The sequence below is a fragment of the Podarcis cretensis genome (genome assembly GCF_951804945.1).
Source record: "Podarcis cretensis genome assembly, chromosome: 3".
Lineage (NCBI taxonomy): Eukaryota > Metazoa > Chordata > Lepidosauria > Squamata > Lacertidae > Podarcis > Podarcis cretensis.
In genome coordinates this window covers 47,194,955-47,207,815 of record NC_137172.1, presented here as the reverse complement: position 1 = coordinate 47,207,815, position 12,861 = coordinate 47,194,955, and positions in this window count along the sequence as shown.

Below are 12,861 nucleotides of genomic sequence, written 5' to 3'. Positions count from 1 at the left end.
CTTGTCCATTTTTGTTTCTCTTTTATTAAATGAATGTAAGTAGAGCCACAATCTTCAGGGATAAGACTGAAAGAAAAAGCAACAAGAGTTATTTATGATGGATGGAGGTGGGGGGGCTGGAATTCCAGCCTTAACTTCCAAAAGAAACTGTATCATCGCCAGCCATTGCTTCTAATCAACCCATGGAGCCTCTGGCTGTGAGCTCCCTTTGGTCTTAGGCCTGCCAGAGTTTCCCACTCTGACTCAGGGGCATCTTCCAAGAGGGTGAGTACTGTAATCTTGGGGTGAATAGTGGTATGATTTTTTTTATTGTTGTTGTTGTTAATACCGAAGTGTTACTCCAAACTTCCATCCAAATGCCTTTAGCGACAGGGTCAGCATCAGCAAGGGGCTATCCTTATCCTTGCTCCTTTGGCTTTTTAGGTCCCCTTCTAGATCTCAAGAATCTTCAAGAGCTCAAAAACCCTTCTGTTAAATCTGTATCCATCTATAAAACCAGCTATGCCAGTTTGGAGTCTTGTGTTCTCAATAAGGAGGCCAGTGACTTACATGGTGTCTGCGATGATCCATGTTTTCTTCTTATGCATATACAGTGGTACCTTGGGTTAAGAACTTAATTTGTTCTGGAGGTCCGTTCTTAACCTGAAACTGTTCTTAACCTGAAGCACCACTTTAGCTAATGGGGCCTCCCGCTGCCGCCACGCCGCCGGAGCATGATTTCTGTTCTCATCCTGAAGTAAAGTTCTTAACCTGAGGTACTATTTCTGGGTTAGCAGAGTCTGTAACCTGAAGCGTCTGTAAGCCAAGGTACCACTGTAGACAATGTTGTACTGTAACCCAGCCAAATGATCTGACTTTGAACTATCGTGGGACATTTTCCTTTCCTGTTTCCTTCTGCTAGAGAAAAGGCTGCATCCCTTGTCCTTTCAATAGGTATTTCCATCACTGACCAATGCAGCGCTCCAACTTTGCCTACCCCTTTCACCATAAAGTATTGTGCATTGGTTGTGCAAGGTAAAGGTAAAGGACCCTTGGACAGTTAAGTCCAGTCAAAGGTGACTATGGTGTTGTGGCGCTCATCTCGCTTTCAGGCCAAGGGAGCTGGCGTTTGTCCACAGACAGGTTTCTGGGTCATGTGGCCAGCATGACTAAGCCGCTTCTGGCGCAATGGAACACCGAAACCAGAGCAGTGCACGGAAACACCATTTACCTTCCCGCTGCAGCGGTACCTATTTATCTACTTGCACTGGCATGCTTTTGAACTGCTAGGTTGGCAGGAGATGGGACTGAGCAATGGGAGCTCACCCCATCACGGGAATTCGAACCGCCAACCTTCCGATCTGCAAGCCCAAGAGGCTCAATGGTTTAGGCCACAGCGCCACCCGCGTCCCTATTGCTTGTGCACACAAGAGCTGGCATTTGGCAGTCTTCCATTTCCTGTTTTCCTAAGGACAATTGCATTTACCAAGTCATGCATATGTGGGACTACACAGAGGCCTCAAGGGAAAATAGCAGGTTGCTTACATGTAACTGATGTTCTTTGAGAGATCACCTATGAAGTCGCACAACCTGAAGTTGGTTCTGTAGACAGATATTTTGAGATCTTTTATCCAGAGTCGTTGCACATGAAGATTGCACAGTAACTTCAGTTACCTGAATTATTTCGAGGAATTAGCAAGGACCACCGATGTGGGTTTGAAGAGAAAAATGCTTATTTACAGAACTAAAATTTGAATGTGTAATTGCTTTGTGGTTTGAGTAAGCAAATGCTTGGAACAGCTTGGGTGAGGATCCATAAAGATTTTAGAAAGTGGTTTCTTGGGGACAAACCATAAAGGACTTACAAGGTGGTTTAAAGTAAGTTCACCTGAGAGAGAAAAATGTAATTATTTTGAGGCAGAGGCTAGAGGAAAGTTTACTTCAAACTAAAATTTGTAAACATAGAGCGGTACAATTTCCCCACCACTGTACAACTGAGCATTTTCAGGGTGCAAAGGTAAGGATCGTGAGCCCATCAAGACAGCATGTCATATTTAGCTCATGGCAGTTGATAAATTGATCAGGTGCTGAGTTAGGTATTAGCATATATCTCAACCCCAAGATAAACAAGTAGTCTCATTCTGATGAGGGCAGCCAGGGTACACCCAGGTTTGCTTTCTCTGTTGTGCTTGGAAAAAATCTGCACTCATGGGAGTTGTGTTGCCTGCTGGTTGAACGTTCAAGGGCATTCACAGAGTGCCAGCTGAAGTGAGTCCTTTGGTAACAGTGTGGCTGCAAAGATTACCACAAAGCATCACTTAGAGGTTGTCCCTTCCCACATTTGTCCCTCCCCTATGTAACTTTAATTTGGGCACTAATAAAGAGTATTACAGAGTTTTGCCCTTGCAAGTCTACCACTAGCTCCTTCCTGCTGACCTTGGCTAACCCTGTTCCCTAGGGAAGCACATGTACCTGGCAAGTGGCAATAAGTCTACTACTTCCTGGGGATCAAGAGGTTCCCAGAAATCACATTGTTCCAGCTGCTTTCGCCCACTTTCTTGATCATCCTGCTAGCTGGTTGCCACTGCAGCCTCCCACTCCTCTGGAAACTTCCCTGGTGCTCTCTTTTCACATGCTTGCTGGCTTGTGAATGCTTTATGCCATTAAGCTGAATTTCAGTGTGTCTTGTACAAACCGCTGCGGTGTCTGTCGGTGTTTATCTCCCTGCGAATTAAACCAAAATTCCTCTCCGTGTGTGCTTTAATACAGGAAATGATTCATTTCAGCAGACACCATGTGCAGTATCTGTTGGATACTGCATTGCTAATGCTGAAGTTTGTTTTGAGCTGCAAAGTACTTGAGCCTAATGCTGCTATTCAGTTGTGTGGTTTTTTTGAGAAAGCATGAACCTGATCTAGTCGACAGCCTTTATGCACTTATGTGTCAGTTGTGACCTTGTGAGAAAATCCATCAGCTATTTAGGGGGAGGGCTGGTTGGCAGCAAGCACTGAGATAGATGTCTCATTGATCACGGGGCTCATTTAACAAACTGCGGTTTAGATACATGTTGGTACAAATTGTACTCTAGTTATTATAAATTACGCTGCCTTTTTACTAGCACTTTTCAGGGCTGCTTGTGCTAAGTGGTTTGGAATTCAGGATGTAACTTGTCTCAAAGGTCTAGTTTTGAATTAGGTGGTACACCATTGTCTGGACTGGACTGCCTCACACTACAAGTTGAGATGCACATAATTCAATGCACTTGCCCTTTAAGAAGAAGTCCTCCAGATGCTACAGGGGCTCTGTATGAGAACCTTTCTCCCTGACTATTTTCTTTTATTATCTGTGGGAACTCTGTTGCTTGTTGGGAGGATTATTGAGCCCAGGTACAGCTTTACTGGTTTAATGAGAACTAATCCTAAAGTGGCAAGCTTTTAAATCCTATAAAAGTCTTTGCAACCATTATTCTGTTCTAGATGGGTTTCGTTCCATCATAGGCCAAATAGAGTATTCCCCCCTCCCCCGCATTTTTCACAGTGGAGGACGGTTGTCAGAAACATGGGCTTTGCGTTTGGATAACCTGCATAAAAGATCATAGCTCCAAAAGGCACTTGTCCAAGCCTCATTCATCCAAGGGCTAAGACTGACTTAACCACTCTCTTTGCCCTTAGGTCAAAGTTACAATATTGTTGCACACCATCCCAAACTCTTGAGCCATACGAGATTTCAGGGGTTCCAAGTGCTTACCCAGGGTTCATGTTTCCTTCAGAATGAGGCATGGTAAAGAGTGCGGTGTCTTTATCATTTATGGTTTATATCTACAACCTGAACCTATGATGGAGGGTTTTACAGCATTAACATCCCAAGAGGGTCTTGCATCCCCCAGAGCCGCAGCCTTGGAGTCGAGCAGAAATCAAACCTCGCTCTGTCTTCCCAGCTTGTTGCTTCACTTCAAGCTCACATCACTCCAAAAACACTCTGCTATCCGCTTTGTCTTTCTAATTGCGGGAAGGGGCCCCACCCATTTGCTATCTCCTACAGAGCCCCTTCATTTGCTCCCTTAATGACCCATTACCTCACTAGGAAGCTAGCCTGGCTATTCCAAGAATTAGAAGAAAACCCAGGCATTCAGCCTAACCCTCCCCAAAACCTGATAACAATATCAGGAAGGTGACAGGGGTTTGGACTGCAATCCTATACAAACCTACCCACCTTGTTTAATATTGATATGAAGACTTATATGAAGAGTTGTAAAGGTATCATCAATATGCAGTCTGTCTGTCTGTCTGTCCCTCCCTCTCTCTGTTTCATTACTATCAAGAGATGCAGTTCAAATCTTTAACAAGTGGTTACATGCAGTAATGGGCTTAATGTGGACTAATAAATTGAAATTGAATCCAAGCAAGATGAATTTGTTGTGTGTGAACAATTCTCATATATAGGAATTGGTAAAACTCCATGTTCTTGACAGGATTTCACTCCCCTTGGAGGAGCAAATGAATAGTTGGGTATTCCTGAAACCATCATGGAAAAAGGAGCACCAACTATGGGTTTTCCTGAACGGGGATAGCCTGGCTACTGTTACCCATTCCCAGGTAACCTACAGGTTAGACTATTGGGATGCGCTCTATGTGGGGTTGCATTTGAAGACATTCCAGAGTTCACAGCTAGTGCAAAATGCAGCAGCAAGTGTAGTATTTGAAACACCTGCAAATGACAGAGGTTGCCCCATTGGTTGTTTGTATCAGTAGTCAACACAGTGGATTGAGTAATCTGCAGCTGTCAGTATTGGGCAAATTGGCATTAGCATGCCATTCTTCTTAGCCAAGTAATGCCTAATAAAAAGGAAGAGATGGGGCCAAAGCAGAGCTTGAACATGCAAGGAGTGAAAGCCCCCCTCCTGAGACTAATAGTACCAGTGGTGGTCATCAGGACTATGGCAGAGGAAAGTCTTAACTCCTGCCCTGCCTGCTGCAATCCCAATCTTGCTTGGGCTCTGCCACAGTCATTCCTTCAATGCAACTGACATCACATCTAGCTTGATTCTTTTGCCTCCATGGTGCCGCTGAACATCACATCTACAGTTCTGTGTAATGATAGCCAAAGGATGAAGTACATATAAATATCTCCCCCTTGTACGTAACCCTTTTCCTGGCAGAAAATACCACCCTATCATGTCTGCCGCAGATGTATATTTTCAGCTAATGGCTTGATGCAATCTTTTCAAAGCATCCAAGAAAAATTAAGAGTAATCACCTCACAAAACCTAGCAGCACAGCTATCGATTTGGGCTGCAGCCTGATTGATGAAGGTGTAGCAGCCTCCTGATTCAACACATAACAAGTATTTCAGCATAAAGGGAGTGGCTTTTCTTTCTGAACGCAAACACAACAGCCAGACTTTCAAGCTTACATATTGTTGTTTTTCTGTTAACTATTTACTGGATTCTAAGCAAAAGCCATCCAGTTAGAAAGTCATAGAATTTTCCATTTTTTTTATTTAAAAAAAAGCTTTTGAGTTTGGGGGTATTGTCATGACGTTCCATGATTTACATAATAGTTCATCGCTAGCTCTGTTGCAATTATGCACACTTCTTATTTCCCATTAGTGGTGAGATTTCCCCCCCAAATCATCTTTATGTATTAGGCTGGCACTGCACATTACACAGTCAGGTCACACTTCCCAGCCTCCAGCAGCCTCTTCTCCAATGCAAAGTCATACTGGAAGAGAATTATTTTCAGGGCGGAAATGGCTGGTGGGACTTAAGACCTGTCATGTAGCCACTACTTCCCCCTGCTACTCTTCCCATGACCCAACCCCAGTTGTTTTTCCACCGGTTGTGGGTATAGCTCCTGCATGTCTCCAAATAATTGGGAGAAATTTCTGGTTTGGGGGTTGGGGGGGAAATGCAATGCTATTCTCCTTCCAATGGTGAATTTTAGAATTCACAATACTCTAATAATGTATATTATAACCACTTTGTATAAGACTAGTTAATAGAATTTAGAGTGCTTTCCCCAGCAAGGTAGCTCAAAAAGTCATGTGACAGGTTGTTATCTGAAGTGCTTTTTACATATAAATGCTGCAGAAAATCTATGCAACAGTGGCAGCAAATAACTTGTGACAGAATTCTATGTTTCTGTGTGGAGTCCTTCCCAAGATTTGGTCTCGAAATCTTAGCTCATTTCACTTTTTCTGAAACACGCATATGCCCACTTCAAAATATTGCATTCAGTCCATCAGGGAGGAAAATTAGAATTCTAGCCCCAGGCAGATTTTGACATCTGATACTCTCCTTTGCCTTGAAGAAGTCATTCTGCTTTTCATTCTATTTCCCCAGCTGTTTCATACTAATCAGACTTTGCCCATTTGTGTTTAGATCACACCCCACTCTAGTCCACTTTGTGGAACGTGAAAATGCTTCACAAAAGATGTGCCCTTCACCTATTTTATTTCCTTCACCCCTTTAATAATGAGAATAGCTAATATTTCCCCAGCCTCTCTTGGATTTTCTATGGTAGCTAGTAATACCTACCAATCTCTTGTCTGGTGCAAGGTGTGTCAGAAAACAGCTGTATGCATAAATTGGCAGAAGTCACATGTGATTCTGTCTCTCCCCCCCCCCATGAAGAACAAACTTGCTTTGTTGCATTATGCTAGACGTTTTAAACATTGAGATGTTACACTTTCTTATTTAAGTGACTAGAAAACCTTATAATTTAATGGTCTCTAGAGACCGAAGCCGTGGCAAAAATCAGATTTTTATGGTATAATGTCAAGTCAACATATGTTAATAAGAGTATAATTAGCTTAGCACTCCTACTGAATGTTAAATGCATCAAATGCAAAATGAGCACCTGTGAAGAGGAAAAAATGCATTTATGCCACTGAGACATTCAATAGTACTGTCTTGGGTTTAACCTCTTGTGCAAAGGTCTGTGTTGAAATTTTCTGTGTATGAAAGGGCTAAGCAACAGCATGAAGAGAGCTGAACTGTCACTACAGGGAAATCAATAAAGCCAGATAAATAAAAGTCAGTGAACTGGATTTACTGGCAGAGTGCAGTAAACATTCTAACAGGTTCGATTGTGTATTTCCCTTGACAAAATTGTAGCAGTATTTCACACATCATGTTACATTTATGAATAAAATGCAAGAGTCTATTAATATGAATTATTTAAAACTGATTGCCTAATTAGATATTGTTACCAAGGAGCTCAGTTCACGTGGAACGCTGCAGATCCCCTGGAACCATGTGCCTTTTCTAAGTGCGTTCTGTGCAATGAGCACAGGGCCATTGTAAGGCACCAGAAAAGCGATGTTGGTTTAAGCTGTCTATTGTCACATGGCAGTGGTTGTGCATGTGACTAAATCTTCACATGAACTACCATATAAGTACAAGTCTCATAGGCCCCAGAACCTTTGCCATATAACAACATCTAATGCAAGTGGGCACCCTTAGATAACCATTAGTTTGTACAGAAGGTTTTCCTGTGCAAGTACCGTCCACTGATAATTAGGTTATGTACCCTTTTGTATTCCCTGAGCAAATACCTCCACCTTTCCTGCAGTCACCTGAAAGCATGCTCCAATGGGCTCAGGAGCATGATGCCATCATGTAGTGGAAAAACTATATTGCAATACCTGCTTACACTCCCCTGCATCTTCTGTCAATGGATTTCATTTCTGTCCAGTGCTTTCCTTAATGAGCTCTCTATTTGTGGGCATATACTTATGCCCACAAGGAACTTATTACCTGTAATTGGACACCTCATAGATCTCCAAACCATTCAGCTTTTTGGAATCATTCAGGAAGCTGCTCACCAACTTCGTGGGTTCCTGCAGGAGCAAGACTTCTTCAACCTTCATAGATCCCCTTCCCTTGCCTCCTCTTCCCATCTCCCTGAATATCAGTGGTGTTTGTTGTTTTCCTTGAATTAGTCCAAAATGTTGGGTTTTTTGGAACTTTATCTGAATTGTTTTAAGGAATTAAGTGTGAGAGCTCGACTTGGCTCGAGAACCATCTTATCCTCACTGAATCTGTTTGATGTTCTTCAAGAAAGCAGAGGCAATATGCAAGCTGTCTCTGTTTATCTAAAAAGGACCGATCATCTGCTTTTTGAATCATTGCCAGAAAACCCAGAGCCAGCTGCAACTGTGCTACTGCAGGACACGGTTAAACTCAGGAGATCGCTTGCCTTTGCCCTCCCTTCTTTAGGACAGGTACGGTAATTATTAGCATCTTACTTCTATCTCCTATCTTCACCTGTACTTGGCCAGACTGCTTGTATACAATATTAAAATTTTAAAGCCTTGTTATGCCTCATTCAGTTCACCAGAGAAAGCTAAGGTATTATATTCCCTTTTTATTTTGAGCTGTATGCATAAATACAAATTTAAGAAGGATGCGTCAACATGCTTCAAATACCTTTGATATTATTCTGCTGAATAATATACTGAATAATAGCTGGCTGGAAGAGCATTTCATAATTAATTTTTCAAAATCAAGGTTATGAAGCATGGATATTTTAAAAATGTATAGTGAAAATCAGTTGCCCTAAAGTGTATTGCTTTTGCATGCTATACACTTCATGTGCATAGATAATACAATATATAAGTATTTACATGCTCTGTTGGGATTTTGTATCTTTTCACTATATATCCTGGTGTGTGCTGAAAACCACAGACAAAACAACTTCAAGTCAGAAAGGATCTCTGGTTAATTAGGGCGATTTGTTTTCCACTGAGGTGTGAACAAAATTCTACTGAGTCTGATTGTCTGAAAGACCCTAATTCCATTTAAATTAGAGATAATCAATGGAAAGTATCATTCAGTAGGGAAAAACCCAATCTATTTTGGTTGACAAGGTAATTACTGAAGTTATATAATCCCCATCTTCCATTAAATTGTGTTTCTTTTTTCCTGTTGGGTATAATCCTCATTGATTTTCCTGCTTTTTCCGCTTTGGAGCTAGAATTTGTTGTAACTCTGTTCATTGCTGTACAAGTATACAGTACAGGAGTGTCAAACCATCCTCAGTAAAGTACTGTACAATGCGATTTCTGCCCAGTACAAAAAGTGGATTATGTAAGCAGTAGCCGTAGTAATGTATGCCTGTAGAAAACATCAACAATTGTAATCTGACATACAGCTCTTCTTAGTAGGTCATAAAGTGGGAATGTGATAAATTTGCTGTATAGTATCTATGGCTAAGACTCAGGACAGAGTTATGCACATCAGACACACTGGTTAGCTATAATTCACATATTTGTACACTGGATTGTACCAACAAATATTGCATAGCAAATGTAGCACATTTCCATTTGCTACCCTATTAAGAGGAGCTGTTGTCTCAAACAAAAACTGGTACTAGTTTCTATGCGCATGTAGCAATAATATTTTAATTGGTGGCCCCATCAGCATATAAAATACTAGTGCAGCAAATAAAGTAGAACAGGCATAGGCAAACTCCAGCCCTCCAGATGTTTTGGAACTACAATTCCCATCATCCCTAGCTAACAGGACCAGTGGTAGAAGTAGAAGTACCATGGAATCTATATTTGTGTGCTTATAATGGTATAAAAGGGATGCGGGTGGCGCTGTGGGTTAAACCTCAGAGCCTAGGGCTTGCCAATCAGAAGGTTGGCGGTTCGAATCCCTGCGACGGGGTGAGCTCCCATTGCTCGGTCCCAGCTCCTGCCAACCTAGCAGTTCAAAAGCACCTCAAAGTGCAAGTAGATAAATAGGTACTGCTCCGGCGGGAAGGTAAACGGCATTTTCATGTGCTGCTCTGGTTCGCCAGAAGCGGCTTAGTCATGTTGGCCACATGACCTGGAAGCTGTATGCCGGCTCCCTCGGCCAATAAAGCGAGATGAGCGCCGCAACCCGAGTCGTCCGCGACTGGACTTAATGGTCCCTTAATGGTATAAAAGCAACAACAATTTATATAATTCATTTCAATTTGTTTTATACAAATTATCTTGATAATTTTCAGTGCACCTTGTAAAGGTCAGTATTATCATGTATGTATCTCTGTTTGAGCATTATCTTGAGGTATTAAAATGGTATCATGTTGGTGCTGTTATTGGAACCCACTAATTACTGAAGTCATAAACTTTTGTATAGCTTGTGAAATATACATTTCTCATTCAATAGCATCTTAACCAAGATAGACTAGATGATCCTTGGAGCCCCTTCCAACTCTACAATTCTATGATTCCAAGCACACTCACCTGAGAAACCCAGGTTAACTTTGGGTGAGTACCACTCACGGGTGACTGTCTGAAATATCTAGCAAGAATCACCCAGTGTCAATTTAGAATGAGTTTGAGAAGAAGCTGCTTGCTTGGGTACCTTTTTTTTTTGTCTTGTCTCCTCCTGCTTGCATATGGGTAAATTTCACAAAAACAATCCTGTCTGCAAACTGCAAACCTTGATAATGCAAAAGAAAAGCTGCCCAATTTGTACCTGAATACTGTCATTTTGGGTTGCTCAAGGTGGAAATCCTAAACACATTTATTAGAAAGAAAGACCCATTGCATAAGTGGGACTTACTTCTGAGTAACTATGATTTGGATCGAAGTGCAAGTTATTAATGTTTTAAACGTCAAGACATTATGATCATTCTATAAATATTTATTGGGAGAAAATGAGGAATAAAATATGCCATTTATTTTAAAATATGTGAGACTGTCAAACATTTAATGTAGTATTAGCACAGAGATTCCCTATATGCACACCACTTGCATAAGTCATTAAGAATTTACATTTTGCTAGCCACAGCCTTATAGAGTAAAACCAATAATCCATCTCATTAAGGATTGTCAGTCCTCTCTGGCAGTTGCTGTCATGTAGCATTCTTTCCTAGTCCTATAGCCAAAGACCTTCTTGAGCTAATGATAGCAGAGATAGGTGCTGTTGTAAATAGAAAACATGTGTTCTATCAATGACTACAGCTCTCTTAACTCAGTGCAAAGGAGGAGGAAAAGGTCACCCTTGATTTTCACAGGTCAGATGGAGTACATCAAACAAGGGGGACAGAAGCATACAATATTGTATATGGAGAATATCCAAATATTTTAGTGATTTTCTGAAAACTAAAGTGAAAAAACTTTTTTTAAAGTGTAAGCCATCATGTATGGAAAGTCTGAACATGTGGCAGCAGTGACCCTTAAAAACAAAAATATGTTTTAAAATACTGATTTTTCCTGGTCATTAAAACACATCATAGATATTCCATTTGAGTTGCCATAATAAAATCCTTTTATTATGAAATGCTTACTGAAGAGTGTCTTAACCACAGTAGCAAGTTCCATTCTGTCACTAGACATCTGAAATATATACTATCTACTTTTCTTCTCTACTCACCTCTCCTTTATCAAACTTCAGGGGAGAGGGATCACTTCAGGATGGGCAAAATGAGTGGAAAAGAATGGAAACCTAAAGAAACTTCCAACCAGAGAAAGTGCTTAAAGGCTGAAAGTCCATTTAAATCAATGGGACTTCTTCCGTTAGGGTCAAATTCAAGAACAATTATTACTTTTCTCTTGACTGGAATCAAAGGTTTCCCATAATTCCATAAGACATAAAATGATGGTAACTGATACATACAGTGGTCAAAACATACTTGAAGATTCATACTACCTTTATTTCAGGGCATGTTTGTAAAGCCATAGTTGTACAGACTGATCCATTTGAGGCTGGCACAGTCACCTTAATGCTAAGATGACTTTGCTAAGAAGAGTTCCCAAAGTGGCTTGAGTGGCAGTTCGTAAACCAGATAACTTGGGTCATGTATGAATTTTGCATGTCCGGTATTATTTTGGTTGGAGGGAAGCAACTGAATGATCTTGTGACTTTTGATTCAAGGCAACATCTTCTTTGTCCGTCATTTATTTGTTAACAAGTGGAACCTGCAGCAAAATAAGTAGCGCTGTCTAGAGTGCTGCTGTTCAGTGTTTTGGTCAGCCAACACTATCTTCCTCCGTAATACTCCATTCTGCCCCCCTGCCCCCAATAAGTCAGAATTGCATGCTCTCTAAGCATGCTCTCTAAGCATGCTCAAAGCTTACTAGATTGTCCTCCTTTGGGTCCTCTCCCTTTTTTCCTGTACTTCTGCAAACTTTGAGGTTCCCCCAAGCCTGCTGATACCTCCCCCTCCCTCTTGTATGTATGATGCCTTTTTGGCTGTGTAAGGATCTATACTCATCTCTGAACTTCCAAAATAGGAGGAATAGTGGTTTGCTAGAGCCGAGCACCGAGGTGAAATTGAAAGAGAACTGTAATTTAGGTCTTATTTCAATTTCTCAAAAATTACAAAGAGGGGAGGAAAATGTTAGAACACACCCATTAAATCAGCAGAGACAGTTTCCTTCTTGATCATTGTCTTGAAGTAACTATAGCAAACCACTAGGATTATCATGTATGCTTTTGTTCTCCTGAACATTTGTGAAGAAAACAGTTTTTTTCAGGGACAATTTTGGCACATGCACTAGGATTCTCATTTAGAATTACAGGCAATTACTAACAATACACAGCCTTCTGGTTTTGACAGGAAGCAGAAATGGTACTTGGTGATTAATCACATCCCATAAATAATAAACATTGAAACTCTATGAGGTAAGACTTCCGATGAATAATAATTAAACTATCATTTATCTATTTTTTCTGTAATAACACTGAAGAGTTATGAATGCAAATTAGGAAAAGCAAGGTTTGCAGCAGATATAATAATAATAATAATAATAATAATAATAATAATAATAATAATATAATATTATTTATACCCCACCCATCTGGCTGGGTTTCCCCAGCCACTCTGGGCAGCTTCCAACAGAATATTAAAATACAATAGTCTATTAAACATTAAAAGCTTCCCTGAA